Raw genomic sequence first — 8,590 nt, forward strand, 5'->3', positions numbered from 1 at the left:
GCATGGAGCGCTTTGGTAATCCCCCTCTATAAGAGAGAAAAAAAAAGCATGGAATCTGGACAAAATCATGCTTTCATTTTGATAGGCAATCAACATTTATATTTCAAAATAGAACATTTTGAAGGATATGCATTTCTAAATGGTGCACTTTGTGCACATGTTGGTGCCAATTGCACCAACAGGTTGATGTCCCTCAGAGGGAAAAGCAGACAAATGCTGCATTCAGGGATGATCAAAATATGACTCCAAACACAAGTGAACGTTGGAAAAACAACAAATCTTCAATATATTTGTGGTGCGCCATCTATTGGGAGACACCAAAATTACAGTATAAAATAAATTAATTATAAGGATTATCAGTGTAACTTATTTAAGTTTGGTGGGTCAGAATAAATAGTTCAATAGGTCCTAATTGGCCCCCGGGGCGTGGTTGGCCCACTCCTAGAACTATGATGAAAACCAATTTCTCTCCTTTTTTTTCCTTTTAGTTTAAACTTTTTTTCTTTACATTTTTATACAAGTTAAAAATTTAGTAAGGAAACCTTGCCAGAATGTGTCCTAAAACAATAAAAAATGTAAATATGTTTATTTTTGATTTTTTTTTTCTCTGTTACTTTATAAATTAAACAAAAAGAATTGCATAGTTTTGGCAATATTTAAATCCCTTTTGTTGGTGAAAAATGACTGCTATGTTGGTTCTAGATGCTGAACACAATACAAAACAGACTGTGTGGGAACACTGAGCAAATTTAAGCTCACTCAAAAAAATAAAACTGAAAAAATACAACTAAAGTGTACTGTCTAGTCAGACTACACCCACCACCGCCCAGCTAGAGCTTCTTCAGTCTGAGTGAGTATGTCCTCTCTATATCAAGTAAATAATACAAAGTGCGTCTCCTCCATCCAAAAAGTTTGTGGGTATACGAATGCCCTGATGCAATTGAACCTCAATGCAAGAGAGCAATCTCATTTCTGTACACACAGGGGCTTTTCATTGTGTGGGTAGCTGTAGGTGATCGCGTGGTAAACCTCAAAGAGAGTGGACTGAACTGGAAGATATATTGTACTTCTTTCACCTCCGAGATTTGGGATGCGTCTTGACAGGGCTGTCTTTGCCAGCCTATGTGTGTGTTAGTGTGTGTGTGTGTGGGAGAAGTAGTGTGAGGTCTTTGCAGTCAGGCTGAGCTTTCAGAAAGAAGCCGAGACCTGCCTGCATCCTGTCAGGAGTTCTAACACATCCATAATGTATCAGAAGGATATTGTCTTGGCCATGATAACAGCCTCTAGAATACCAAACCTTCTGTTCTGGTCAGGCAGTGAGAGGACCACAGATACTTTTAGGGTTTTGTTTTTTCATCCCAATTTCAGATAAAATTGGATGCAAATGAAACACATCAAGCGTTGAACTAATTGTAAATTGTAAAAAGTTTAAGCTCCATTTAGAATTCAGGAATTTTGAACATAAGTTCATATTCTTCTAATTCAGTTGATTTGTGCAACTTCGAACATCTATTTTGAAATCAAGTGAAACTAAACCATTACTGATGCCTTACAATCCAGTAAGGGATAAAAGTTATTTTTAAGGTGTGCATCATTTGAAATGAGAATAACAGAAAATACTTAAAAACTGGAAAAATGTACCCATAATGCAAGCTGCATCACAACAAAGATTTACAAGTATAAAGCATATTCACACTGGGTATAAGATGCTACGGTCACAACCACCACCGATGGGAAAGTGTCTGCAGAATCTTCAATATTTCATGCAGCCGTCTGATTTTTTAAAATGTTGTTTGCATGGTCATGAATGTCCGGCAGCTATCACATGTCAGGGATGATGTCATGATGGAATTGGGCGGCAGCCGGATCACTGGCCAGCACCAAATATACAAACGTCTCCAGACGGCGGCCGTCCATGTCAAGTGCCACTGGCCACCAGCTGCCCAATCCGGGGGCTGCACTACTTGTCATTCGCAACTCAGATTTTTATGTTACATTACAATCTTATCAATTAACTATTGTACCCCCTCATAGACAATATACCTCCCAAGAAAACACAATGTTATGTATTTGTCATATTCTTCTCAGCGTCAACCAATATTTGTCAATCTGCAGGTCTATGAGTCGCTGTGGTGCTCTCAACGCCATGATAAACTATGAGCAGCAACAAGTCACAAAGTTTCATGAGCTGAACATGCAAGACTGGCCAACCCTGGTTTATCTTTCCCCGCCCAGCTCGTCCCAGGTCACCTGGATCAGATCATTTCAGTTAATCTACCATCAAAACTACGCTTAGGAAGTCTATCTAAATGTCATTCTCAGAAAAAAAAAAAATAAATAAAAAATCACAGAAGATTTTATACATCTATTATATAAAACATTTTCTTGAACAATAATGACTATAGGGTTTGATTATGAGTCAGCCGCTGGAAAGAACAGATGGTACCAGTCTGCAGGAATGAGCATGTAACATGACCCGAGTTTAAAGAGCCATATTATTAGAACTGTCCTGAATTTGAATGAAGCATGGCCTTTGCATTACTTCCTCTCTTTAGTTCATGTCTGCCCTATAGTCTGCTTGAATGTATGTCACATTCACACTGTTGCTCAATCACAGCAGGGTCTGCTAACCAGTCACTAGAGACCACTCTTGTCAGAATTTACTCTCATGAACATTTACACTCATCATTGTGATTTGGTGCCCCGTCCAGCAGATGCCCATTTTCGGCCCTGCACTCAGATAAAAAAGTTGGAAAAGTGATGGATTCCCATTTATATTTTGAAAATACCAGTTTTATGACAGTTGTGTCATTTTATTTTGCTTTATTTATCCAGCAAACTTTTGAAGTCAGACTTAGCTAAAGCTAGCATTCAGTTGTTAGCTTCCATTCCGTTATAGAATTTTTTCAAATCAGAAACGCCTTCTATGAATAAACAACTTTGTTTCATTGAATCTTCTTCATCTGTTTAAAAAAAATCAACTGATATTCTTAGACTTTCTTAAACACAATTTCTTGTAGTAGTATGCATTTTATTTTGAAAATACATTTTCAGAAATCGGTAGCTTAAAAACGCCAACTTTGGCCCCATTTGGACCGATCCGTGAAAAAATTATTTAATTTAAACCTGAAAAAAGTTGGGGACCATTGCTTCGGCACATCTCTTCAGGAGGGACCACAGCAAATCAGCTTTCTCTGATTCGCACAGGTGGTTTGGCAGTTTTCTGCTGGATGCCCTTCCTGACACAACCCTGTGGTTTTTATCCAGGCTGGGGACAGGCACAGGGAAAAAAGTCTACCTTTATACATATGCCAAAAAGAAAACCTGATTTTTTTGTTTTTGTTTTTGTTTTGTTTTTCAATCATATTTAGTTTTAATTAAGGTATCTCCAAGATGAAATATGTTGACTTAAAGAAAGATTGAGCTGTGAGGTGGGAAGATGTCTGTAAATTCCTTTGTTAAATACGTCCCTCATTTTAAAACACAGTTGTGTTGTAAGGCTTCATTTACCTGCTGAGACTGTGTTTGTCTGGCAGTCACTCATCAGTGTCGACCTGTCTTCCCTACCTTCCTGTCTCATCCATTGTGAGGGCTGCCTGCAGCCATCCATTTCTTCCATCACTCCATGTGGCCACATCCATCTCGGTGCAGCCAGACACAGTTAAAACTGTGTCACTGCTGTAGGTGTGTGTGTGTGAGGGGGTATGAGTGATGGTGGAAGAAAGGCTGAAAAAGTATGAGTGTATTCTCCTTGGTTTGTTTGAATGTGCTTTTGATTGACAACACGGCCAAGCACGAGTCGGTGTAGGCTAAATACTCCTTCCGAACCCATCTGTCTGCTGCCTTTAGGATGATGGTTTGCATTTAAGAGGGCATTACAGATGGCAGAGCTTCACAAATGCTACAAATTGCGTATATCCTGGATAAAAACCACCATTTGAGGAAGCAAAAGCACTATTATAATTACTGCTAGGGCCACAAGGTTATCTATTCGGTTTTTCTCTTGTCAGTGTTGGATTATAGCAGCAACAGACTAAACACAGATGACATTTCTTTTCGTTTTTCTACCAATCTAGCATCTCTCTAGAGAAAAGTCCTCCGTGGTTTCCTACCAATTGGGAAATGTTGTTTTTATAGCATGCTTCCCCTTCAATTTGACTTTGAACATTTCAAGACTGTCAACAAAAAAGGAGCCACAACACAAACAGATAGATTTCACTAGAAAAGAGCAGCTTTTTCTGACTGCTCATAAACATGCTCAACCAGCTCTTATTGGCACCGTTAAAAACCAAAGTCTGTAAAGTAAAACACAGTTTTAAAAACACTGAAGGGCTTTGAATTCCAAAACATCTAGAGCTCCACTCGTGTTGTTGACTTCCTGTTGGGCTCCGAGTCTGCGTGTGATTTATAGTCAGCTGCAGGGTGGTACTGGGGCACTGGTTCAGGCGGTGCCATGGGAGATTGTGTAACAGAACTTTGGCAGTTCAGTAATCACTCTCTTCCTTTGTATTCAGTTGTAGGACCTGTTGGGGAGCAGTTTTCCACAGCCGGTGTTTACTGTTCACCTGCTATCACAAACTTAACCAACTCAGTGTCTAAAAGTGAGTATTTTCATGCTGCACTACCAGTGGGTCCTGTATGCCATTTATGAGGATCATAGAGAGATAAAAAGGTTGCCATGGCCATGAAAAAGTAACCCTGCAGTAGCTTTAAATGAAAGATAAAAGCCATTAGGTGCAAATGATAGAAAATTATTCTTATTTTACCATTTTATCTTTTGCTCCCCTGCTAAAAAATAACCATCTTTCTCTGTCATGATTTGTGGTAGGACTTGTTTTTCATGTTCTCCACTTTCTCTTCTCACTCTGTTTTCTCTCACCACCTGTGTAGCCAAGTCACACTTAGGTGTTCCACCTGTGTCGTCATGGTTCTTCGCCTTCTCTGCCGGTTTGTTGTGCTTTAGCGGTCTGTCATAAGGTTTGTCCATCTGTTTCTTTCCCTGGTTAGGATTTGGCTATTCCATTTCGGTTATCCGTTAATTCTTCTGACCCTAAAGTCTCACTCTTTTGATCTATTGTAAAAGCGTTCCCAGTGGCCTTTTTTATTATGATAATGCCTTTTTTAAGCAAAAATCTAAAAAATGTTGTAATTTCTAATTTTCTAGGATATATTTTCTGCAGACTTAGGGTTCCCCCTCATCTGACACCATTCCCCCTGAACTCTTTCTTTATCTCCTTTCTAAGGGGGTTTATCAGGGAGCAAAGAAACAAGATTATCTTTTGTTTTGGGCTTGACCTTTATGAACTCTATTTTTCAGGCTCCCCTCATTTTACCCCAATTGATCTCCATATGTTATTCCTGTGTGTGCATTAGTTTTGGTCCTGCTTCAACCTTTAGTCAAGGACTTTCGACTTAAAATAAAAGGAAAATAAATAAATATTAGCAACAAAAAGACACCATTGCATCACCATGTTTGACGCCTAACATTAAGAAGGAGCATGAAAAATGAAATGAAACACGAGCTCAAAGCAAGTTTGGTTACTTCTTGATAAACTCTGCAGCTTTTCTTCTGTCATCCCCACACTCCTGTTGCAAAAAAACTCTCCCTGCTCTTAAGAACAGAATTTTAACCATTAACTATTTCCCCTTAATATTCAAGCAAATATTTAATTTATTTGTGTTATGCATAAAACGTCTTTAAACTTATACATATAAAAAGGAATAAGGCGGCTGCTCACCATGGTATTGAAAGTGTGAAAGCCTTTTTAAATTCAAATCCCTGTAACTAACTGTAGGAATTATGTAAAAAAATCCATTAAACACTTGAGACAAAATAAGCATTATGCCCTTTATAATTACCACTTTAAATAATGTCTTATTGTTCTTTCCTAGTCTTTATGCTGTCTTAAATTTTGGCGTTTGATTTCATGGTGTTTGAGTTAAAGGTCGGCAGTTTCAGGGATTCTTTTTCTGGATTATTAAAGTAAAAAACATGTTTTTTTTTATTTTTATTGCCTTCAATGGCTTACAAGTAATTAATTTTTGCAAATGAATATTTAAAAAAACATACAAAATGTGTAATGTTTCATAGTGCATTGATTAAAACCAGGATAACATTGAGGGGAGAGTTATTTCTCCCCAAAAAACTGGAAAAATAGCAAAAAAAAACTCCCAATAGGAGGGCCATTTGTTTCATTCTATTCATTATTTGTAATTTCATTTCCATAATTGATTTAGCTACAATCTAAAAAGCACTACATTGATTGCAAAGCACCATGTACTACAATACAGTAAAAAATAGGGGAACAAAATCCATCAATCCTACCAAGTAGAGACATAGTGCAGCTGTAGAACACATGCATAAAACTGCTGTCGTCATAAATTAAATAGAAACCCTCAGGACTGCAGACATTTTAGTCCCTAACATTGAATCATACACTTACTTATGCAATCATGAAAGACCCTGACAGAAATGCATCAGAATTAATTACAACAGACATGAAAGAGGAGCAGGCAGTAAAGAGCCAGAGATGGAGTGAGGGGATGGGGGGGTGGAAGGCGGACACTTGTTGACATTTCTAAGGGTCGGTCTAATCAAAGGCTCAGAGTCTGTGATCTGCCCCTCGCTCTGTGTCTTAGAGCACAGATGCTATCAACAAATCATGGTCAAAATAAATAAGTATGAATGGCATTGTAATTTGTCTTACATCATTGTACTGTGTATTATTTTATTTTTAAAAAGGCAAAAAAAAAAAGACTTATTCTTTATTTTGAGCTCTCATTGTGTTTCGCTATGATTTGCTTTTAAGTTTAGGCCACTTCTTTGAAGAGGTTGGGATGAATGTATGTTGTCTGCTACACAAAAGGAGATACAGAACCCTGGATTGGTACTTAGTGCGCTCAAAATGCTAACTTTTGAAGACAAGGTAATAATTTTTGCCCACATAATGCTATTTGTACACACAATTTCCCAAATTCTGTGCATAAAATGCAAACTCGTGAGCATAAACTCCAAATAAAACGTTAATTTGTGGCCACAAAATGGCAAATTGTGTGCAAAAAATACTAAATTGAGCATTTAATTTGTAGTTGTGCACACAAAACACAAATTTGGAGCTATTAATCTGAATTTTGTGCACACAAAAACATGCATTTTTTGCTTTCTATTTGGTATTTATGCAAACAATTTTCAACAACAATTTTCTATTTTGCACAAAAAATGTAAATAAAATGCTAATTTGTGGGCACAAATGGTGATATGTGCACACAAAATAATAATTTGTAGCATTTTATTTGCATTTTATGCACACAAAATGCTAAGAAGTGCACACAAAATGTCATTTCGTAAGCACAAAATGTAAATAAAAAGGGTAATTTGTGGCCATAAATAGCATCATGTGCACACACAAATTTGAAACATTGTGGTCACAAAATTACAATTTATGTGCACAAAATGCTAATTTGGTTGAGCAATTTATTATCTTTTATATATTTTTCTTAATATCATGTTTAGGTCTCTGGAATGAGATAATATGAGTAAATTATTGAGTTTTACTGAAAAAAAAAGTTTGCTTTTATTAGCCTCATATCTAAAAAAGTCATCTGTGTGTCACCTTGGATACAACTGTCTGCATGCCTGCCTGGGTTTTAAGAATAGCATGGAGCAACAGCTGTCTGAACACAGCAGCACACTGTCTCACACTCTTGTTATGTGCTGCACCACATAAAGCTTTATTATAAAATCCAAAGATTTTACAATTAATCCTACTCGTTAGGGTGATTTATTGAGCTTATTAAATGATAAAGATAAACTGGGTAGTTCACGTATCACAGTAAAAAAAGAATTAATTTAGATATCATGTTTAAAAAAAAAACAGTGTTAATACATATTACAAATACAGTTAAAAAAATAGCCTTTTTATAATAAAGAAAATTTACCAACAAATTAAGAGAAAATTGGAGTTCAGCATTCCATCAAAATTCAACTTTAGGTTATGTTCTGCGGAGAGCTGATTGGTAAAATGCCCTACTTTCTCAACCTTTCCAACCTTCCTAATTTTATGACAGACCTCGTCACCAGAAGACAACCTCACATGTCAAACTCTTAGTGGGTCGGTCATTTTTCTGGGCTGCAAAACTTTTGTTAGACATATTTCAGACAAAATGTTAAAATAGAACAGAGAAAATAGAACAACTTCATTAAAAACTGACAGAAAAATAAACATGTTTTTAGAAGTATCTTAACATTTCAACCCTTTGTCGATTATACTTGATACATGCATAAATTTCAACAATATCCATATGTTTTTCTTTCTTTTTTCTCCAAGGTGCATGTAATGTGCATTTAGATCAGATGTGGTTTTGTTTGATTTAAATTTTTCTTACTGGGATTCTTACAGATGTTTTTTCCCTGATACTTTATGTCAGGTTTCAACGGTTTAATAAATCCCACAAAGAAATAAAGTACAAGTAAGTTTTAATAACAAAAAAACTAATAATGTATAATAATTATAATAATGTAGGATGAAAGTCTTTAAATTGCTGCCCAGCAGTGGCATTTATATTGTTTTGGACAGTATCACAGAAATGA

The 8,590-nt window shown here is 36.5% G+C and overlaps 1 protein-coding gene across 1 annotated transcript in view; it reads right to left on the bottom strand.

Moving 5' to 3' along the window:
• The window catches only part of LOC112155138 (receptor tyrosine-protein kinase erbB-4), a gene marked incomplete in the record, with an annotated part of 293,012 nt that overhangs the window by 29,674 nt on the left and 254,748 nt on the right, over positions 1–8,590 (bottom strand).

This window comes from Oryzias melastigma, linkage group LG21, assembly GCF_002922805.2.
Source record: "Oryzias melastigma strain HK-1 linkage group LG21, ASM292280v2, whole genome shotgun sequence".
Taxonomy (NCBI): Eukaryota; Metazoa; Chordata; class Actinopteri; order Beloniformes; family Adrianichthyidae; genus Oryzias; species Oryzias melastigma.